The sequence below is a fragment of the Equus przewalskii genome, chromosome 24 (assembly GCF_037783145.1).
Source record: "Equus przewalskii isolate Varuska chromosome 24, EquPr2, whole genome shotgun sequence".
NCBI classification, from domain to species: Eukaryota; Metazoa; Chordata; class Mammalia; order Perissodactyla; family Equidae; genus Equus; species Equus przewalskii.
Window position 1 is genome coordinate 31,757,704 of NC_091854.1, and position 23,533 is coordinate 31,781,236.

Below are 23,533 nucleotides of genomic sequence, written 5' to 3' on the forward strand. Positions count from 1 at the left end.
TTAAACCCGGGCAGGGCAGGTCCTCCACCTCATTCACGACTCTCTTCCAGCACCTGGTCCAGAGCGCGGTGGGAGGCAGCCACTCAGTAGGTAAGTCTGAGCGAATGCATAAATCTCTGAGGTCACACGACGTGAAGTGGCACGGTCACAGCAGTCAGGACGAGACCAAACAGGATTTCTCTCCCTGGGGCATGTGGAGGAAAGGGATCTGGAAGGTTCTCTGACAGCTCTACAATTCTAGGATTCCAAGGAAGCCCTGGCTTAACCCTCATCACAAAACACTGAATGGGAAATCAAACCCACGCACTTTCTTATTTCCCGGTCTGCACCACCGTCTGTAAACACTGCACTCTGGGTTGAGCCAATCCCTGGATGCACGCTGGCTGTGCACCACGGTCACCGGGCAGAACAGTCCAGAGGGTGACCTTCTCGTCCCACCCAGAACCCAGTGCACCGGACGGGGCTCCCAGCCGGCCGCCCACTGATGCTAAGTGAGGACGTTTCAGAGAAGGTCCTGCTGCCAAGCATGGGAGCGGTGGGTGTGCACAAGAGGCTCGGGCAGGAGAGCCTGATTCCTCTCACTCCGTCCCGGCCTGGTATTTCCCGGGCAGCAGAGACATCCGCACTCGTGTTTAGCTGTTCATCACAGAAACATCGATATTTTAGGTATGGTTTAAAATTTTAAATATTTTTCTTATAAAAATTGCTTTAGAAAAACTTAGAGAAGTGTTAATAAGACTAAAAATATTTCATAATCCCACTATCCAAAAATAATCATTACTATCATTTGGGGTTATCACCGCTCCTTTTCTATATACTGTTCTAAATAGACAAGATTGAACAAAATATCTTTGTCCATTGCTTCTTAACACAACATTCTATTTTATGTAAATAGCAAGTTTCTATAGTCATTCCCCTACTGCTGAGAACTTACTTTGTATCTGGCTTTTCAGGACTGTAAGAAAGATTGTTATTAATAACTTTGCCCATAAATTGTTATCGTCATTCTTAGGCCATTTCCCTAGAACAGAGTCCTAAAAAATGAATTCCTAGGACAGATACAACATAATTATTACTTAACCCTCTTTGATCTGACAGAAAAATATTTTTACTACCAACCTGTAAATTATAAACAGATCCAGAAGTATCCACAGGCATACACACACACTCCTACCAATTTCTAAAGGGCTAAAGTACAAAACGTAAGGAGGCATTTATGCAACAGTTGTAAGAGGAACTTCCTAAATCGATTTCTACCTAGAAAAAACTTTTTTCCAGCATAAAAAACCTGGTGTCAAATGTACTTTGCCTTCACGTGAACGCTCAACCATAGCGTGTCACAGACTCCACATGCCACAGGGGACGGTGAAGGGTCAGAGCCGGAGCGACTCAGGACACCCTCTGGTCCCAACTCCCCCTCCCGCTGTGTGAAGGAGGAAGCTGGGGCCCAGGGAGAAAGACCACTCTTAGCACCGGCTTTGGTGACAAAGCCACACACTCAGAGAGTGAGGGGCAGACCTGGGACAAGAGCAGGTCCCTTCAGGTCAGCTCCGTGCGTCCTGAAGGTCTCACGCAGGCCGGCACTGTGCCAAGTGCCTGATTGTGGTGAATACAACAGGGTTGGGGCCGGGGGTGGGGGGGGGGGGAGCCGGGGGGGGGGGCCGGGAAGAGGCAAACTAACAGGAAGGTTGTTAAAGGGACTGTATTCATTTTCCTCTGGGGGAGAGTGTCTTCACACTGTCGTCTTACACAGGAATTGTTTTTTCCCAACTTGGGTTCTAACGACGTTATTTCTTAAGAAGGAATGGAAGCTTCTTACACTTATTCCCCAAATCAGATACAGGACATAAATAATGACATCTACCAGGTTTCATAAAATAATGGACTAATAACAACCACCACCACAATTGCTAACTTTTATTGAGTGTTTACTACGTGCCAAGCACTATTCAAAGTCCTTTGCTTAAAAAAATTCATTTAGGTTGAGTTTCTAGTAAATCAGAGCAAGTCCCCTTAGGAACTAATTTTAGAAAATCCCAAACCTAATGGTGCCAAATAACTAAATCTCATAGAGTTCAGAGAATCCAGTCTGATGAGGCAGCACCTAATGCAAACAGAATGTAACCGTGTAAGGAGGGGAAACACGGGTCATTGAGAAGCAAGCTGTGAAGGCCTCTCGGAAAGGGGAAATCACGTGGTCCAGGAAATCAGCCTCAAGTAGGAACCTTCCAGACCAACCGGTTCAACGCTTGGCCATTCTGCACCCAAGGAGATGAGCTTCACCACGCGCAATGCCGGCTCCCTCGGTGGATGGAAACCAAAATTTGATGAACCCGAAACAACACTATTTTATTTCTCAATTGAGAGGTTCTCAGAAGCAACCAAACAAATAGAAAAAGTAACTAATTACAAAAACGAAAGAAAAAGAGGCTCTAAATTAGGACCGCTTGGTTGAGAGGCGACCGAAGTGTCACTCAGCAGCGAGAGGGCGCGCTGAGGGCATGGCATTGGGGCCTGACACCATCAGAGACTCGTTCAGACTTCCCTTAGTCTTCAGAGAGATCGTCCTTCCACATCAGGTCACTCAACAGGGAATTTCAACTACCGAGGCATCTGTTGATCCCTGTGCAAAAGTCAGAGACTCCAGGGGAGAAAGGATTGTGCTCAGGACATGCCCTGCTCAGGTGTGCCCGACATCCCATCCCTGAGGGAGCCACACGCCCGAGACCCGGGAGGCACCCGGCCACACCCAGCTGAGGTCCAGTGAGGGGCACTGGCCAGTGCCCTGACAGGTCTGGGTGCTGAAGCAACAGAGAGGTTGCCACTGCCCAGCAATCGCTGCCCATCTGCTGGCCTGACAGCTTCCAAAGGAGCTCAGTGGTTGTCACCACGTCGAGACCACACGTGGTTGAGCAGGATGATGCAAGGATGAGTGACCGTGGTGACAGGCGTGCAGAGCTTACCCCGTCAGGCACGGCACTCACACTCCACCTACCACGTGGGGCTTAGTCCCCGACAATCCCACGGGGAGTCACTCTCGGTTACAGGCACAGCCCCACATTAAAGAGGGACAAACTGAGCCAGAGAGGTTTAGACTTGCCCGGGTCACACAGCCAGTCCGTAGGGGAGGTGGCACTGGAATCCAGGTCTGTCTGACTCCAAGGGCCTGCTGATGCTCATGGCTACAGCCAGCGCCTCCATACTTAGTTCAAGAGCTCAAGCTGAACTTGTTATTTTGTCAACTAATTTGAAATCCTAACATCTCCAAAAAGGGACCATCCTCTTTATCAGGCAAATGATCTCAGCAAAACGGAGTCCCTAGGCACAAGAAGCAGAACTCAGGGTCTAAGGACTGAATGTTTCTATTCCCCCCAAATTCCTGTGTTGACACCCAACACCCAGTGTGATGGTGTGAGGAGGTGGGGCCTTTGGGTGATGAGGTCATGAGGGTGGAGCCCTCACAATCGGGGTTAGTGCCCTTATAAAAGGCCCCAGAGCTAGCTAGTCCCTCCCGCCACGTGAGCACAGTGAGAAGACGGCCATCCACGAGCCAGGCAGCAGGCTCTCCTCAGACACCGAGCCTGCCAGCACCTTGGTCTCAGACTTCCAGCCTCCAGAACTGTGAGAAATAAAATTCTGTTGCTCATAAGCCACCCAGCTTATGAAATTTTCTTACAGCAGCCCGGAGAGCCTAAGACACTGCGATTATACTGAATGAGGCAATAGGAGCGCGACAGTACAAGATTATCTCTAAACACCCGGACTCTCGGGGGCTGAGACGTGCAGGCAGGCAGGTCCCCGGTGGAAGGCATCCTCACGTTGCCCGCAAGGGCCTTCAGAAACTCAGGGTTTGGTTTTTCTTCTTTTAAAGAAAATATTACAAATCGTGGTCAGTTTGCTCAGATAGTTTTACAAGTTGGGTGTTTTCCTAAACAAATGTAATGTCTGGGAAAATGTGAAACGTAGGGACGCTGTTGTTGAAGTTTCCCATGACAACACTATTTATGATAACAACCGGCCAGCACTGGCCAGCCCAGCCCTGGGCAGCGGCCAAGAAGCCAGGTGGGCGAACCCTCCCTGTGCAGCCTCACAGGGACGGACCGGAAGTGCACACAGCCAGGGTCACCAAGGGGCAGCGGAGTTCAGTGGGGGCGGTGGAGTCACACAGACCTGGGATTTCAGACCCTCTGCAAACCTCAGTTTCTTCATCTGTAAAACAAAGATAATGATACCTCCTCACGGAGTTGCTAGAACGAAATATCGATGGCATGTAAAGTGTACGATGGATTAAAAAGTGCTCAATAAACAGCAGTAATTAATACTAGATAACTTTCGACGTCCTTGTACCTGTCAGGGCACAAGGCCACGTGCAATTCTGAACACACAGTCGACACATGAGCGGCCCCCGAATGAACCCCTCCCTAGGTTTCCAACCGCTGAGCCTCTTCGTGCCCAGCTGAGAAACGCACCCTCAGTTTTTAAGAAGTTGCCAAAGCTTCCGGCTATGCCTCCCGCCCACACAGCCAGCTGCGCAGACACAGCAGGTGAAATGTGCCAGCACGCCTCCAGAAACCAAGCGTCACAACCCAAATCAGACCGCACGTGGCCAGAGCCACACAGGTGGGCAGCAGCCAGCGCCCGCGGAGGGGCACGCTCTGGGAAGAGGCGGCCAGCTTCATGCAGACTGCGGAAATGCACGGGTTGGTCTCCACCACCGCAGAATTAGGAAGGTTCCTGGAGGAGCAACTGGCAGTTCCTTACGGGACAAAGAATGTGATTTTTGTTTTGATTCCCCCTGCTCCTGGCGCACCACCAGACATACGATAAGACTTTCATACACATTTGATGAAAACAAGCGAGTGAATACACCGAATTCAGACTGCTAACTCAGTTTCTACGCCTCTATACATGAGTGTATACATGTGTAGACAGACGACAGCTAGATTCTATTGATCTCAGGAAAGCCAGCAAACCGGGCTCTGACCACGGAGCTGAGGCGACGTGGGGACACAAGGACAGCCCAGTCCACGTCAGCTCCACTGAACCAGCGCGTGCCGGGCACCTGCAAAGGGAAGCGTGATGTGGGAGAGAGGAGCTCTGAACTCCGTCAGGAGACCGAGGTGGCTACCTGACTGTAACGAAACCAGACAATGCTTCTGAGCCTCAGTTTCCTCACCCACCAAATAAAGATGATCACAACATCTTACCGGGGGCTGCTAAGGTCAAGGAGATCACACATATGCAAACGCGTCGTAGGTGTCCCAGTTAGGACTAGGCTCAGCTACACACTGCCGAAACGGGAAAGCTAAAATGAGCAGCTTAAACAGAAGTGTGCTTCTTGCTCATTCAAAGGAATCTAAGACTGATATGGTGGTTTCCCGTCAGAAGGGACGCAGACTGCCTCCTCAGAAAGATGGATGCTGGCGCTCCGGGCTCTGCACCTGCATTCCGGGCGACAGCCGTGAGGAAGGGGAGAGCGGAAGGCGAGGGGCCCAGGGTGGGTCCTCCTTCTCTTCCAGAAGGCAGTCTTCAAGTTCCAAACAGCACTTGTACTTGGATCTCATAGGCTGCGACTTAGCCACACGACCAGACCTGGCTGTAAAGGACACTGGGAAATGGAGCTTTTTAGCTGGGAGGCAACACACACAGGTACAAAGCAGAGCTCTTTGTGTAAAAGAGAAGTGAACACTGGGAGGCCGCTTGAACTCTTTGACAGATGGTATGTGAGTTACTGTGATTAGATAATTAATTAAAGGACTCCTTAAACAAACATTGTTAAAATTAAAACTTTATGGGGCTGGCCCGGTGACATAGTGGTTGGGTTCACGTGCTCCGCTTCGGCAGCCTGGGGTTAGTGGGTTCAGATCCCAGGTGTGGACCTACACACTGCTCACCAAGCCATGCTGTGGCAGTGACCCACATACAAAATAGAGGAGCATGGGCACAGATGTTAGCTCAGGGCCAGTCTTCTTCACCAAAAAAAAAAAAGCGTAAGAAAAAATTAAAAGACTTTACTAGGTGCTACATACAAGGGTATAAAGATAACACACAGCATCTATTATTAATAAACTCACTGTCTAGTACACAAGGCACCATCAGCTACCCAGTCAACCAAGGGGATCAAGCACCAAGTCCTATGGTGTCTCAATCAGTCCCCTCTCTCCACCCTCGGCCATATCTGAGTTTTGGCCTTCACCTGCTATGTCAAACCATCTTATCTGGTCTAATGCACAGCTCTTGAATTTTACGTTCCTCCTCAAAGGCACCCCGAAGGCTTCCCGCTTGACATGCATCTCATCTCCCATCGCGTCCAGACAGACTCTCCACTCTCTCGCTTGCCATACACCGTGTGGCCCCTCTGACCTCCCCTAGCACCAACTCCCAACACCTCTTCTGGGCTTCCCCTCAGGGGCAGAGATGGTCTGGGGTCATGGCCCGCATCATGATGCTCTCGGCTGTGCTCGAGGCGCTCTCTGACTTCCTCCTCTGAGTGACACCTGACCATCACGTGAGTGAACCTTCCCCAGACCCACCAGGCTTTTGCGCCCCGGCTCCTTCCCCCTACTGCGGCTAGGAGTGGGTGCTGCCCTCGCCCCCTCCTCCTGCTCCCTCAGCAGCCCCGGGCACGCGTCTGCAGGCGTCCGTGTCCCTGCATTGCAGTGAACGCTCATTACTTCTCCCTTCTAGAAGGTGTCTCTCATCTAGGTGTCCCCAGTGCCCAGCACCCTGCAAGCCTCCATTCGTTCCTTCAAGGGGACCTCTGCTAACAAGGTAAACCCCTCTTCTGCTCTCACAGACCCTGCAATCTTAAAGGCGCCTGATAGGAGTTAAAGGAAAGCAGGATGAAGAAAAGGAGGGAAGGAGGGAGGGAGGAAGGGAGAGAGAGGAACAGAGAGGAAAGGGAAGAAAGAGAAGAGGGAGGTAATTAAATGCCAATTAAGCCCGTGGGGCATCAACTTGTTCGCCTCCTGACACCCCTCAAAATACCTGAAAGCTGCTGTCACATTCACGTTAATTCTTCTCTTTTCCTAACTTACACAGTATTCTTGGAGCTTTTCCCCCAACAGTCTCTAATACCACGCCCACCCTTGCTCTCTGCATTTTGAAATTGCCTCACTTTCCAAGCTTGACTCTCCTAATAATAAACATTTACCCTAGAAGATCTAATCCTTTCTGTGTGTTTTAGAAAAATGTAACCTAAGCATATCAGTAATTGGCAATCAACGGGAAGGCTGGGAGTTCAAAGGTTGAACACAGTCTTCTGAGGGGCTCCGGAACACAGGACCCTTTCAAGGAGCCCTGAGAGGAATGTTAATTACTTAAGCAAAGTCATGCATGACACACGCACACCAAGTGTCCGGTCAAACTTTCAAAACAGATGTAACTGGAGGTCTCGGGCTCATCTTTCTGCTGCCCAGAATTCCAGGCTTCAAACAGGATTAGTGCCACAGACCTGCTCCCATGCAAAAATAAACCATTATTGAAAGCCCAGCATTTTATTCAAGTGCCTGATGGAGCCCCAGGAATCCTTCGGCTGCACAGACTAAGACCTTCTCCCCTGACAACGCCGACCCAGAGGCGCTGTCGGGGAGCTTGACGCGGCAGCAATTCCGGGCGCGCTTTCTGCTTTGCTGCAGCAGGAAGATCCCTCCTCAGGATATGGCTCTATGAAGCTCTCTCCATTGGGGAAATTCTCACTCTCTCTCCGGATCAAGTGCTGAACCTTGTCATTCATTCACTCGACAAACAGTAACAAGGATTCCAGTAGACACAAGAGGCTGAACGGTGAAGTCACGGGCCTGCCCTCAAGGGGCTCGGCATCTGCTGGGGAAGCAGGCCCACGGGCGGACCCTGGTGACGCGGCGTGGGAACGGTGGCAGCAGCGCCCGCGAGGGCTCCGTGAGCTAGGAGGGGAGGACGGTGGTGCTCAGGAACTAGAAAAGGCGCTTGTGGGAGTGGCCCTTGAACGGGGTTGTTTAAAATGAGCAGAGGGTGCTAGGGATGGGGCTGGAGAAGGGATGAGTGGATGAGGATGCTTCAGGCAGAAGAGGCTGCTGTGTGAGTGTCCGGACCCATTAAAGGACACGATGAACCCAAGGAAGGGGGTTCAGCAGGGTTGAGGGCAGGAACCTGGAAGACAAAGGAGGGAGGGCGGGGGAGCTGGAGCTGGGATGGCCAATGACCGAGTCCTGGCACCTTAGCTCCTACTGAGCCAGAGAGTGAAGCCACTGAGGAACTATGCCCAGAAAAGAGGGCACATGGCACACGTACATTTTGAAGGGCAGGTTGGGCAAAGAAACTCTGAACGCGTGGAGTGCTTCTGCATCACGGCCAAGTGCTACGCTGGAGTTCCCTGATCATTCAGGAAGCAACAGTTTACGACGAGATCCTTAGGAGGAAGGAGGCAGAAACCAAGAGGACAGGGGAGGGCAAAGAGAGAAACTTAAGCTACTTCACATGTCTGCTCTGAGCAGCAAGTGCTGTTCCATGTGTGTCAGCACTTGGTGAAATGAGAAGTCCAAACCATGGTGCAAAGCATATGAGACAGAGACTGCCGGCTGCCTACCCAGTATCAACTCTTCCCTTATTCCCTGCTAACAGAACCCCAGTACAGCCAGGTGTGGCCATGTGGCCAAGTTCTGGCCAATGAGATATAAAGATAAGTGTTACATGGGATGTCATGAAAGCTCCTGAAAAGGTAGACAGCTGACACATGTCTCATCTGTCCTTTGCCCTTCTACTTTTCCCTGCCTGGAATGTGATGTGATGGATAGAGCTCCAGCAGCCATCTTGTGTTCCTGAGGTGGAAACTACATGCTATGTTAGTAGCATGTATATAAATGGAGCAGAAAGATGGGGGGAGACTGATGACTTCATGGAGCCACTATATGAGTCTGGGACTGCCAATGGAGCCACCATATGAGTCCAGGACTGCCACCTACTTCCAGACCTCTTTTGTGAAAGAGAATAAAACTTCAAATTGTGAAAGCCACTATATTCAGGTTTATCCTAACTGATCAGTCATATAATTCTACTCTCCTTCCTTTCCTCTGGTCAAAGAAGAAGAAATGCTTATACTTTCTGAAAATATGCTTCTCTAACTTGGGACTCAGAATATGCACTCAAAGAAAAAATATGCTCCTGGGGATTTGAACACCTACATATGATTGCTGCTGCTCCTTACCCTGAAACCAGAATCCATGTTTCTGTTGTCAAAATTGTCAAGCAAAGGCTCACACGTGTAAAGGAAGAGTGGGCAGCAGCTGAGGGACTCACAAGGACAGGGAAGCTCCTAAGGGGCACACTGTGGCTTGTGCACCAGGAGACAAGTAAAGGGATTTGCCGAGGAGGAGGAAAGACAATACGAGCAGAGAGCATCAAGGGCTTTCCAGGCATCCTTGCACCCCCAGAAGTAATCTATGCAGTCAGTGAGAACATGGGTAAATAAGTTTTGATATAGCCGTCCAAGCGAATTCAAAGCCCAGTTAGAAGGGGTGAGGTCCTCCTGCCAGTCCTGCCATGGAAAGATCACCCAGGGATATGGATCAGTGACAAGCAAGCTGCGAAACGCTTCGTAGAGAAAGGTTAGATGACAAGGGATGGCTCGACAGACTGACGCACAGACGCACTGTCTCAGGCGGTGGATATTATCCTTTGAAGACATGCAGCCAATGTGCTTTCCATTTCCTTCGAAGTAGCCACACCACCCGACTCCGCCCTCAGGAGGAGAACAGGACGTCCACGGAGCTCCCACCGTCCTACCCTGGGGAAGTGTCAGAGGGACAGGGAAGATGCTTGCTGGGCTTGCAGGTCCTCATCCCCTACACTGGGCTAAAATTCCAGAAAGGCGGAAGGGGACGGAGTCACATATAAGGAAGGGGAAGAAAAGCCACTCAGAGCACATGCCACCCTTTCCACCAGGAACTCTTAGAGACCAAGGGGCCCCCTCGCCCAGAGGCCCTGGGGTGGCGTGAAACTGCAACAGCCCAGCTGTACGCAAGGCCACCCGTGACTCTCGGGAAGATGGAGCAGATGCCGGTGGTGACAGTGGAAAGTTGCCATGTGTGTCATGATGCGTAGTTTGGGTGACATTTCCACTGAGAGAACCACCTACAAGTCCACCAGCCACAGGCTTCTGCAACAGATGCTGGCCCAGGACAGCCCGGCCTCGCGGAGGCCAAGGACGCCGGAGGCCAGAGGCCGGCTGCCTCCCAGCCACCTGGTGCCCCCACGGCCCCACCCCGCCCAGGACATCAAAAAGACCTGCCATGGTCCCGGGCCCTCGCAGAGGTAGTGTTTGCAACTCCACTACATTTGCATGCGCATTTTTAAAAGTCCTGGAAGGATGTCCAAGAAACCGGTCACCATTCAGACCTTTAAGGAAGGGGACTGGGCATTCTGGGGAGAGCGCAGGAAGACTTGCTTCCGACTTTGTACTCTTACTTTTCAAATGTTTGAAAGTGAGTTTTAAAAATGGAGTTCTCAGTGGAGTTGGTTCCATGAGCTTTTTCCACGAGGTTCTGGGATGTTTATGAGCGAGTCACAAAGTAAATGCATGAGACAGGGATCCTCAGACACACTGAGTTAGGGGGCCTTAGGGAAACTGGGTGGGATTTGGGCCCCCGCATTGAGCCCATCGATGATGACTAATAGCCAGTGCTTAGTGAATGCTTGCGAATGTGTTAGGTACCATGTAAGGCATTTCACCTGCATAAACTGACCTCCTCCCCAGCAACCCCGGGAACTAGACTCTAGGCTCTGGGTAGAAATCCGGGACTGCTTGTTCTTGGGGCCCCTGGTTACCTCAGCTTTCTTCGCCAGCTTCCCAAGGGCTGAGCTCTGTTGGCGAGTGGCTCCCTGGGAGTGAGCTCTGCCTTTCTGATGGGAGTAGGGACGCCCCAGGCTGAGGGGACCAGCCAGCCCGCCAGAGGGATGCAGAAGGAATTTATCCAGAGACAGGGCTTCATTTGGGCCTCACTTTAGCTGCCCCACCCCATGCCTTCCAACATCAGTGACAGTCCCCTTGCCTAAGGTCCAGCACGTGCTAACGCTTGAAGGGACGTCAGATGTCATCTTCTCCGAGCTCCAGACTACATGTGCGCAGCATGGCTGGCATCACCAGGACCCCCACCACTGACAGGGGCCACGACGCCATGGGGCCGGGCCAGCCGGGCACATCAGGAGGGCTCTGGGGGCGCTGGGGCTGCCCTTCTGCCTTTCTTCCCAAGCAAATACTCATGAACAAATCTTCGTAGAGATAAATACGGCCTAGCACTGGGATGGTCTTCAAAACAAGGCTGAGCGGGACCCAGAGCCACAGTGACTTATTGTTGAATGTGGGATAACAGCAAGCAGTGGGGCTGCTGTGGGCAGTGTGTCAGCCCACGATACCATGTCATGCACATAGTAGGCACACAGGCTGTAGTACCCACAGCTACTATAGCATTAAAAGTATGTATGCCTGGCTTGTCTCGGGGCCTTGAATGCCAAGCTGTCCATCCAGATCAGGTCCGGCCGAGGGCGGGGAGGACTGGGGCGGGGGCAGCACTGTGAGACCACACCGCCCCGTTGGCGGCAGGTCGGTGGAGGATGGGAGCTGGGCTAAGCGCTCCTCTGGTCCCGAGGGGAAGATGGAATTTTGGCATTTTTAGTTTCCCTCCAAAAGAAGAAAAAGAGAGAAACACAAAAACAGGAAGCCAGCTGAATTTATTTCTCCTACTTTGATTTACACCCCCCTTCAGCTCACAATCATTGTTTTTAAATTAATATTTTAACTGTCTCTCCTGAGAAAAAGGAGGGATAACTTATCTGTTTTTAAAAAGAAAATAAGTCCAAAGGGCAAAGAATCTGGCCCCATTGAAATAATTCTCTTCAGAAAAGCTATAAATAAGATTTCTGATTCAAAATTGAGATAAGATTATCCAAGGGAAATGGGAGAAAAAAATTTACGCCTAGATTAGCAAACTCCCTAAAAGGATCAGTTCCTTTCAGTTAAGAGGATTTTTTTTTCTTTAAAAGCCTCTCCCCAATTAAAAAAAAATAAAATTAAATTAACATCTGTGAACCCCTTCAGACATGTGAACTGAATTTCACTTAACCTGGCTGGCCTGTGGGAGTCCAGCCTGTTCCGTGGTCCTCCTAACGGCCAAGCCCTCCAGGGAGACCCAGCTCACGGCCCCCACGTGTCCAGCCTCTGCCCACCCCACCCCCACAGGGGAGAACACTCCCCCCTGAGCTCCTACTGATCCGGTTCCCCTGGGCTCTGCAGGATCTGACACAGCTGTCCACGGTCCCACCCCACAAACATCCCCATGCTCTGCCTGCTGGTCTGTCCTCATGCTTTTCATTAACTTCTTAGGTCCCTCCTTTGCCACAATAGTCTTATTAAAATCCCATCCAATCCAGTGTCACCTTTTTCTCCATGGTCTCACTCACCCTCAGGTCTTTATTTAATACTGCCAGTGGCAGAGACTGCTCATTGCCCCAAACACCTCTTCCAAAGTACTAGAAATGCAGCTAGAAATCAGGCTTCCCAGAAGAAAGACTATATTTCCTAGCCTCCCTTGCAGCTAGGGGTGACCATATGACCATGTTTGGCCAATGGAATGTGAGAAGCAGTATGCCCTCTGTTACCCCATTTCCCCTTTTGTCTGGATGGGATGCAGGGGTGCTGGGATGCAGGATGCATGGGATGCTGGGATGCACGGTGGGATGCAGGATGCAGGCACACTGCGATGCAAGGTGGGATGCAGGATGCAGGGGATACTGGTATGCAGGCGGGGATGCTGGTATGCAGGCCGGGATGCATGATGCAGGGGATGCTGGGATGCAGGGTGGGATGCAGGATGCAGGCATCCTGGTAAAGCCATCTTGGCCCACGCAAATGAGGACTACAGTTGGGAGCAACGAGTCAGGAGGCTGAAAAGGGCAGGATGGCTTATGCTCTGCCTTCTCTCTTGTAGAAGGCAGTGTTATTTGGGGTCTTCCTTATAGCAACCAAGTCTGCATCCTGACTGGTACTCCGTCATGATGATGAGTATACTAAACCCCTTTGCTCAGCCCAGGTCTCACTCCTGAGAGCCACGCTATCTCCCCAAATCCAGAGACTATCTCCACTAGGCTCCTACCTCAGACTCATCCTAAACTGTGACTTCCACCCCAGCCCACTTTCTTCCCCGTTTTTTTTTTTCCCAAATAGTTCCATATTCTCTGTGCTGAAAACCTTCGTGTTATCTTTGAATCCACCCTCTCCTTCAGGTCTCGGGTCCTAGTTAAGGTGGTCTGCAGAGCCCCTCAAAAACGATCTGCTCTATAGTCCCCACCTCACCCTAACAAAGGCCTGCATTCTGACAAACGTGTGCTGCTAAATAACCACTTCCTGCCTCCAGTGTCCCCATCCACTGCGACCCGGTAACAGCACCGTTTACTGAGACCCGGTGGTGCCAAGCCCTGGGTTGGGCAGTTTATACACATTATCTCTAATCACAACCACCACTAAGGTGGATGTTGTTACTGTTATTTTACAGATAAGGAAACTGAGCCTCTAGGACATCAAATAAAATCTGTCCAAGGTCACACAGCTAGGAAGTAGCAGAAATAGGGTTTGAACTCAGGAACATCCAGGGTCCATCCTGCCGCTTGGCACATGGGAGCACTTGATAAACCACAGCAGAACAGAAGAACAGAGGAACGCCTCCCCACACCCGCTTTGGTCAGCCATCCTAACTCACTGCCTTAGTCACGTAGTTTTCATTCTCCCGAGACAGAGCCAAGTGTAAGGCCCCAAATTTTCATTGCCCCCTCCCCTTACTAGCCCCAAATAGGATGTCATCCAAGTAAAAATAATACGGCTGCTCTGCAACGTAGCTTGAGGGTAAGACCTCAAATCTTTACCACCACCCTCCCCCAAAGCCACTCTCAAGTAAACACACAGTCAGGGGAAACACTTTTGCTCACCAGCTCCAGGACGAGCCCTCTGACCCTCTCCGTCACCCCTGCCTCCGACCACAGAGCTACCCCACACATCCCAAGACAGAAACTCGGGGGTCTCTACCATTTGACTGTGGCCTCCAGGAATCCACAGCATCAACAGCAGACTCCTGGCCCGGCTTCGAGGCTCTCCACGATTCAGGCAACCTCCTCCCCAGCCTCTTCCCTGTGGAACTCCGGCTCCAGTCGGCGCCCCGCGTCACCCGGCCTGCAGCCAGGTCTCTTCTCACGCCTGGGCCAGGTGTGGCCCCTGCTCCGCCCTCCGCTATGCTGAGCTCTGCCTGCCTTACTGGATCCTTCCAGGCCCAACCGGAAGTCAGCTCTGAGGCCTCTGATATCCAGTGTTCTCTCCTTCCCTGGGCTTCTGGAGCACGGGTCATGCCAAGGCCGCCCACTGCTCTTAGAATGAAACCCGATTCCTTACGCAGGCCTCCAGAGCCGAGCCCTGCTGTCTGCCGTGGCCAGGACTTCCTCCAAAGACCCCGCACCTTCCCGCTTCGGGGCCATTGTATTTGCTGTTCCACTGCCTGGAATAGTCTCCCCATATGGCCCACTCCCAGCTCCTCCAGACCCCAATTCAAATGGGGGCTATGACAGAGGCCTTCCTCGCTCACCCCTCATAACAGCAACCCCCTGCCTCCCCTGCACACTCTGTACCCCCAGGCCTCTCCACCACTGCCACCTGGTACAACATATATGCATTTCTTTATTTTCTGCTCCTTTCCACTGGAATGGAGGCTCCCTTAGGACAAGGACTGAATTTGTTTTTTGGTTGTCAGTGCCTGTTATTCAATGAATTTATGTCGAATGAATGAATGAAGGAACGAATGAATGACTCGAGCACCACACTCCACCTTGAGCACAGCTCTCTACACACCAATTTTCTTTTTTCCTTTAGGTTCTTCCAAGTTCATCCTGACTTCACACCTTTGTGCTTCACGTTCCATGAGGCAGATCTGGGTTTTGTGGGGCCTGAAGCTTACATACCAGGGGCGGGTAGGTGGGACAGTGAGTCTTTAAAAAAAATTACAAATACGAAACAGCTAAGCTCCCCCCACCACCCACCCTGGGGCCTTGGAGAGGCTGTGGAACGCAGAGCCAGGAGCATCACCTTCAGTAGCTTCCTGGGACATCCTCCTTTTCCTGGACCACTCACTCAGTTCTTCGGATGGCACTTGCCAGCCAGGCCTCAGTTCAAAGTTGTCCTCCCCTCAGAGAAGAATTCTCCCCAGCCCCCCACCATCACCTCGTTATCTTTTCTTCATGTCCCTTATCATTCACTCACGTGACTTTTATTACTATTTCATCACTTGTCTATTGTCTGTCTTTCCCACAAGAATGTCAGCTCAGGAGAGACTTTGTCTGGTTCCAGAGTGCAGGGCCCGGAGCGGTATTTGCCACAAAGCCGCGCTCTGAAAGATTCGCTGCATAAAAAGGAGCCCAACAGCCATCTCCCAAGTTCTCTGAAAACCCACATGACAAATAGGATCAGGGCAAAGAAACTGGACAGTTAACTCTCCTCCCTTCCATGACTCCTGTGACCTCTGAGAAGGGGGGCCGGGACCCTCTGAGCAACAGGAATCACTCCCCAGCTCTCACTGGGTTCCACCTATTTCTAACTGGAAAGTTCGGCAGAATACCCAGAGATAACTTTGTACTCAGAAAGGATGCAAAGTTTGAGGCTTCATTTCACACATTATCTTTGGAGACGCTGCGACTTTCTAGTAAATTTAACAAAGCTTTTGGTCGTCTTGTCATCATCCTTCCCCATGGTGAGTGGTGATCTCCCCACACTGAGTTCAAGGAGTTGATGAAATTTCAGTGCATTTTCTGCTTCCTTCAGTCTGCTTTCTGGATAGGTTAACCCCTACGGAGCACCCCTCATTCTTTCCTTTGAGAGGGTGAAAGAGCCCGCTTGTTCCCCAGCCTGGCTGCCCTCAGCTTCACCCATGACGCTTGCTGCTCCCATACATTTGGGGGCCTTGCCCTAGATGTACTTAATCAGAATGTCCGGAGGCTGGCAGGGCTTTCTGGGTGTTTAACAAGCGCTTCAGATGACCCTGATGGGCAGCCAACCTTGGAAACCACTACGAGCATCCTGAGAGGTTCAGATACGAAAGAAGCCATCTTCAAGACACTCACAAGACAGAGGTCCAGATGAGTGGACCAACTTGGGAAAAATAAGTTCCTTTACAAATACTGTCTAATAAGAAATGAAAACATCCACCACACACACACACACACACACATACACACGACCAATTTTCCTCCATCTCTACGAGTCAGGGCACTAGCTAGACTATGGCATCTGGGAACGAGAAAATTACTAAGGTCCTCAAATTCCCAGGTTAGCCCCTTTGAGAAACTTAAGCACTTCCGGAAATGACGAGAAATCTTTCCAGTTTTGAGAGAACCAGACAGGTCACTGAAGGAGCGAATCGCTAAGCCTTAGCACCTGGAAGAACTCTAGCTGAGACTCCAGACGCATCCTGAGAATGTGTCCGGCCGGGGTGGAGTGAGGCACAAAGAGGACAGCACTGCAATCAGAACCCTGCTGTGTGAGCCAGGGCAGGCCGCTTCTCCATGCCGAGCCTCAGTTTCCCCGTGTATAAAATGGGCATAAACCAGGCTACCTCACAGAGAGAACCAGTGCAGTTTTACACACCAGACACTATTCAAATGGGCTCCTCCCCTCCCATCATCCAAAGGCAGGCTCAGATCTCACCTCCTCGACGGAACCTTCCCCGTTACCTCAGTTCAAGCAGAACCCTTGTCTTCTCTGTGGGATGGAGCGGACAAGGGGAAGACAGTTCACCAGCGGGCAGGTAAAGAGCAACAGGTAGTCCGTGAACATCAAGTCATGAAACTGAACATGGATCTGCTGTCGTTTATTTGGGGTCCCCTCTCCCTTCTCCACACTCCTGACTCATCGTGCCCCGATTCTCCACTAAAGCCCACCCCCCCAGCCGCCATTCCATGGGAAGCGTCACGTGTGTGCAGGGGCCGATGAAGCCACAGCACCGCCCATGAGCTCTGCTCTCCTCATCATGCACGCTGTGCGACGTCACTGAATACATCATGGTTTATGAGGTGACAGCAACAACCCGTTCACTATGCACATCCACCTCTGCCTCCAAACCCCTCGGCCACCTTGCACATCGAGCACCCCCGAGGTCTGGTCCTGGGAACATGGCCAAGAGCAAGTGAGACAAAGACAGCTGCCTTCAAGGAGCTCACACTCTGGAAGCATCCGATCTCCCATGATCTTATCAATATCAGCTACTCACCACGAAAAGAAGCTCTCTTCTCTCGGCTGGACTTAGCGTTTAAATGCAGCAATCCCCAAGTCTGTTTGACCTGGAGTAGAAAACATTGGACCTGGGTCCTCTATTACATGCATACGTATTTATTCAGAACTTACACACATGTACTTCTTTTATACTATATTTTATAAAATACATACATAAAATAGAAACGTGTAAAGGATGAGATAAAAACTAAGTATAAACACGTGCGACTACTTTCTTTTTTGTTTTTTCTTTCTGTTATCCCAGCGGATCACCGTGCACGGGGCTGGGGTGTGGTTTTCAAATTCCAGCTCAGCCGTTCACTGCCGTGTGATCCTGGGCGAGCCCTGGCTCTTCTGTGCTTCAGTTTCTCTGTAAGACGGATAACGGCAATGCCTACCTTGCAGGGCCACTGATAGGGTAAAATGAGGTGATTTAGGTCGAGTACTTACTCCTGGCATGTTATAAACACTCAGAATGACAGCAAGTATTATCGATATATTACTATTATTTCTACGTGGGATCTGTTCCCAAGCACGATTCTGGAATTCAGACAGACAGCATGCCTCTAATACAAAACGCTATTGTGGGGAGGACATGTTTCTCAGCCGTTAGTATCAGGTATCAAGAGGGCCACGGGTTCAAGACCCTAGTGGGGATCATGTTCTCCATTGTCAAAGATGCAGGTACGACCTGACGGTGTACAGTGTTGGTCCCCATTGTAAATCTGCTTGTTTTGACCCTCCGGCAGGGTTTTCTGGCTGGAACCAGTTCACACAGGTCTCAGCTGTCGCCTCTCACCTGCCACCGCCCCATCTCCTCCAGAGGCCTCCGCCCGGGTCCCGGGGGCCTGCAGTGGCGCTGACTGGTACACGCATTACGGTTTATTAGAGGACGTGGAAAAGTGCTCAGGCCTCAGTGCAGACCCAAGAGGAGTTTCCAAATTTCTCTATTTGAAGGGAACACTTTAAAACTGAAGTGTGTTTTCCTTGGCAGAGGTACCCCCATTAGACGCAATTTCTCCCTGACATTTCTGGAATTGTTTTACGTCTGTGTTCTCTATAAGGACTGTCCACGGAGGTCAGAACGGAAATTACATTCCCAAGAAGGCTCACATGAGCACCCAGGGCAGGGCACAAGCCCCAGCGGAACGTCCCCCCACCTAGCCAGCCTGCCAGGGCGATGATTAACAAGCCGGGCTGCCACGAAGGGGACTGGGCTGGGAGCGTGCCCAGCACCGCTGCTCCCCGGCCGGCACGGTCAGTGGTGTTTAGTCTATTGGAGTATTTACTCAGGATGCCTATCACCGTGGAACCGAGACAGCCGTCTGCGAGAGGACCGCTGCAGCCCCTGCCGGGCGCGGGGGGCGAGCAGATCTACTTGTCACGAGATTCCTCTCCCAGCCCAACTCAGCCCCCCGCCGGGAAAGCCTGGGTATGCTGGTCAATCACGGCAGCCTGGGCACGCCTGAGCCCCAAGAATCAGGCTTCAGAAGGGCCACAGGTCTGGTGACCCCTAACAACCTCCCTTGGGAACCAGGCACTTGGTGGCTCCCCAGAAGCACACACCGGGCATTCGGGCACCCCCTCCACCAGGCTTTCTGCCTTGGCTCAAACACGCCTTGAGGAAGCAAGGACTGCCTGTCACAGACACACAGAGCCCGGACGTCTCTGAAGAAAGGGGCATGACTTAGACTCTAAAGAGCTGGGTTCAGATCTCACCTCTGACACTTAGAGCCACGGAGGTCACCTCACTGCTCTGAGCCTTTATCCTCTCCAAACCGTGGAATTATAATCTCCCTCTTCAAAGACTAAGTGAGAAAACAAAAGTCAATACACTGAATTAGTCTATGTTAAAATTTAAACACATTTGATTTTGAGCCATAAAGTTAGAGGCAATATAGCACAAATTAAACAGACAAAAAAAAAAAAAGAGAGAGAGAAAGCTAAACAGACACTGGGAAAAAGAACTGGGAGAAAATTTGAGAAGTAGTTACAGCTGGAAGATGTTCTCGTCTTGCCCAAATCCCCCAGACATTCTAGCCCCCGTGGCAGTAAAGCAGTGAGAAGGAACCCGCAGTTTCCATATTCGAGAGCATGTCCTGGGACAGAAGTGCGAGCCTAGAGCGCCTGCCCACAGCCACCTGCCAGCAAACAGCAGCAAGAGCAAGCCAGAGCTAAAGACACGTGACAGAGGGTGACTCTGGGCTGTGACGGCCACACTGCTAACAAGGCAGAGACGGAGGCTGAGAACCCTCTGGAGCGGCAGCAAACCGACCCGGAACAGCACGAGATACAGAGGCAGAGCAGATGCAGGTGCAGAAGAGCGTGTGGGCAGAACAAGACGGAGACGGTTTTGCTCCCCACGTGTGACCCAGGGCTCCCAGTTCTCTAGAGTAGAGAGGACAGAATTATCATCAGGGCCGTGTTACACCTACAGCTACCTATTCACTGTAACTTCTTGTATTTATGCTAAGGAACCTCTTTAGTAAACTAGACATCATTCAGTTGTCAAGGTGGGTTGAGTTTGTTTCACAAATCCTGTATGAGGGAGCGAGTATAACGGAGAGTGTATAAGGTCTACCATTCCAGGGAGTGAGAGCGGAAGAGAGAGCCAGGCTCCAAGACTCCCAATTAAGGGCCAAATGCGTTCAGAGCCAGGCCAGCCTGGTGTCCTAGTTTGACGCAGCAAGAAAAGGTGTCAGTGGGAGGGAGAGTGGGGAAGTGGATCTGAGCCTCGGCAGACTCCCCCGGAACAAGAGGAAACAAACATCAGGGAGGCAGTGAGCCCCTTCCTAGAAATAGGCCAGCTCTTGGTCGCTGATTTTCAAACTACAAATCAGCACTCATTAAACCCGTTCTGTGACTCTCCACCAGCATAAAAGGAAAAAGTGAAACAAAGAAGTCTAAACTGCAATGGAAGAGAAAAGAAGAGAAAGCACGAGAGTGAATCGCACACGGAAAGGGAAAGCGATGTTCCGTGAAAGCTGTGTTTACACGCCACCGAGTATGTTTACCCGTTACTGAGCGTGTGTACCGGCATGTGATCTCTTTGTTAGGTTAGAGTCAAAAAAGTCTGAAATCCGCTCTCCTCTAGGCTCTTAACAGGTCTCCACGTGACACCATGTGAGGCCTGCATGGCGCCATCTTGACACGGGTGGTTTCAATCTTTTCTCATGACTTGTACCCTCCGGCCTTCCAGTGTATCATCTCCTTGATTTTCACTGTTTTCAGCCCTTACTCCACAAGAGAATCTCCAGGGATACAAAAAATTACCAGTGCTCAGGCTCCACACCCACGGATTCTGATCTCATCAGTCTGGGTGGGGGCCTAGCAAATGGTATTTTTTACAGCCTCCCCAGGTAATTCCAACGTGCGACCGAGGTTGAGAGCCACTGGGTTAGGTCATTCCATCCTTACAACATCCCCTGAGGGAAAAGTGGAGAAGACACGATTATCCCAGCCTCGCAGACAAGGAAATTAAGGGCTGAGGCAATCGGGAGATTTAGCCAAGGCTGCATCCATGTCAGTGTCGGGGCTGGGTGAGGAGCCAGGTCTCTGGACTCCGGGCCCAGGGTGCCCTCGTCCCAGGGTCCCACACTCACCACTTCATCCAACATCTTCTTTCAGCTGCAAACAAGTCTCCCAATGAGAAGACAGACAGAAACAAAATCTCAGAATTTCTTTGCACAATCTTTCTCGGAAATGCATCAACAAACGCAAGTCCCTCCTTACTGGAAGAGCAAACCAGACCACTTCAGTAAATCAAGCCATTTGATGGAGACCAAGAGAGCTATTGATACTAGTTTGCCTGTCTCCAAGGAACAAAATACTGAAAGGCAAGGGCTTAAAATGCATGAAAACGTATCCAACGCACAATCAAATGAAAATGTCGTGGGCCCACAGCCAGGGATCATCTGCCAATTGGATCTCTTTCAGCGCCCTAAATTTAACCAGCTGGGACTTTTTTTCTCCCTCCCTTTTTTGTAAGTATCATCTTTTTCAACCTTCTGAAAGGAAGAGATTTCCTTTTAATGGGAAATCTGTATTTCATCATAAAGATGGAACACGGCGAGCTTGGTTGGGCCAACCTCCTGCGAAGTAGGTTCTCTGCGTGTCGGACGCTCGGCATGAAAGAAAGACTCGCATTCCAGCAAGTGCGTTTCAGGCACCACAGACCGGAAGCACGGACCTATGGAATTTCAGATGTTATCTCACCTCCATTCCCAACGTAGTAATAATACTTCACATTTGTAGGTCACCCGATCACCTTAGAAATCGGAATAATCTCTTAAATTTCCCACCTGTTCCAGAATGCACTGACTAAATGGAGACGAGGCTGTGTCGTGTGCATGTGTGTGGGTGCGTGTGCACGTGCACATATGTGTGTATGGGGTGGAGAGAGAGAGCGAGGAAACTCAGGTATTTACGGTGGTTATGGCTGAGTGGGATCATGAGTACTCTTTATTTGTCTGTCTCATCATCATAGCTTTTCCGTAACAAATGCTTCAGCACTTTGCACTCTTAAAAGACAATTATTTTACCTGAAAAAGAATAACCATAAATAGCACGTGAAAAGTAGGAACAACTCTACTTGTAACGGAACGATAAGGTCAAAGTTCTCCCCCAAGGTGTGACCGCCGGGGGCAGGGGGCACCAGCCCGCCAACGCCTCAGTTGCCCACACGAGCCCCTTTCCCTTCTGCACCTGCCCTGCCGGGGGAGACAGGCTTCCAGGGACAATCGCGGGGAGCACGCTGCAGGGACACGGTTCCTCTGCGGTCTCTTCAGGACCAAGGCTGCGGAGCCGGGGCCAGCCGCGAGCCACATCCACTCAGGGACCCTCTGCTCCGACCGGGGAGGGGCAGTTTGGGATTGGGGGCTGGGCCCTGAGCCGGCTCTTGGCCTCCACTGGGCTGCGGCTCAAAGGCTGGTACGGAGACCAACCATCCTCACAGTTAGAAGAATTCCAGGAAGGGAAAATTCCTGTGGCAGCATCATTAAATGTGACAACTCTGACCAGGAAGATAATGGCTGGGCTCCGGGGCTGCATAAAAGGCAACCGTGGGCTTGCGTCTTTGGCTGAATGGTGGCTGATGGGGAAAGGAGTCCAGGAAGGGCTATACCAACTGTCCACCTATTTCCTCCTCATTCACTCAACAAGCATCGCCCGGGCAGCCCGGAGGCATGGCTGTTGCACAGTCCTCACTTTGCGGAGGCACAAGTGCCCAGCCGCAGGGAAGCGAGGGAGGTGAGATACAAGCCGGCCCCCAGGGCAGGTGCCTTTTCTTCCCTCGGAGGTGCCGCCGGCTGACCCAGCCCTGTGCCTGCAGAGCTGCGCCTGGCCCCAGGGAGCGCCTTTTCTAAATTTCACAGCAGTGTGATGTGGGCCAGCAGGGGCCTGCTCCCAGGCCGTGCATCAGTGTGCTGCGCAATAACGAACGTTTCCAATGGTGGAAACAGCACACCTCTGTCCTGAGGAAAACCAGTCAAGGTGGAGACAGAAAGTAAGTAACGGCAATAAGGCATTTCCGTGACTATAGAAATGGTGTAAAAATCATAACAGAAGCAAGAGAACGCAGGCCTGTTCAACGCAATATTGACACTGTCCACAGTGAACTGTTCGGAAAGAAGGTAAGAAGAAAAGGCCAAGGGGGGAGATGGAAGACAGCTGCGCCTACCCATCGCAGCCTCCCCGGTGCTGAAGCCATTCTCATCCAACACGGCGACTCAGGCTCGGAGGAGCGAGCACAGCCGGTGATGGGAGAGGCCAGCCCCGGAGGCAGGTCTGTCTACAACACTCCGTTCCCCACTCCTCGCTCCACAGGCAGGCCTCAGGTCTGTGCCAGAATGGATGCTGAGCACCGAAGATGCAGAGGGCCTAGCTGAGAGCAGAAACTGAGATCAGACCACCTGGGCTTGGATCCTAGCTCTGCCTCCCCCTCCTGCCTCGGTTTCCTCCTCTCTCAAATGGAGATAACAGCACTGTGCCGGTGGTAGACAGGGTATTCTTATTAATGGCAGCCGGGGCAGTGGCATCATCATCTCACAGTTTAGGGAGGGTGGGGTGTGTTGTCAGCACAAGGGACCAGTAGACAAAGCAGCAGGGTCCCAGGCTCAGGACCGACCCCAAGCCCCGGCGGGGAGTCTGTGTTCAGATCAAAATGCCCCTAAACTCTGCAGCTAGGATGCCTTCCCCACACGCGGCCCCAAGCCATGCAGGACGGGCGTATGTCACCCCATTCGACGGGTCGGGCAA

General features: G+C 51.4%; 1 protein-coding gene across 6 annotated transcripts in view; it reads right to left on the reverse strand.

Annotated features, from left to right (window-relative positions):
• Positions 1-23,533, reverse strand: part of ROR1 (receptor tyrosine kinase like orphan receptor 1) — a 358,639-nt gene that overhangs the window by 188,488 nt on the left and 146,618 nt on the right. Inside the window, exon 2 of one of the 6 annotated variants that reach the window (XM_070592686.1) lies at positions 18,998-19,086. The exons of the other annotated variants lie outside the window; for them this stretch is intronic. The gene's annotated coding sequence lies outside the window, so the exon portion shown is untranslated. The remainder of the gene's footprint in view (positions 1-18,997; positions 19,087-23,533) is intronic. 6 annotated transcript variants of the gene reach the window in all.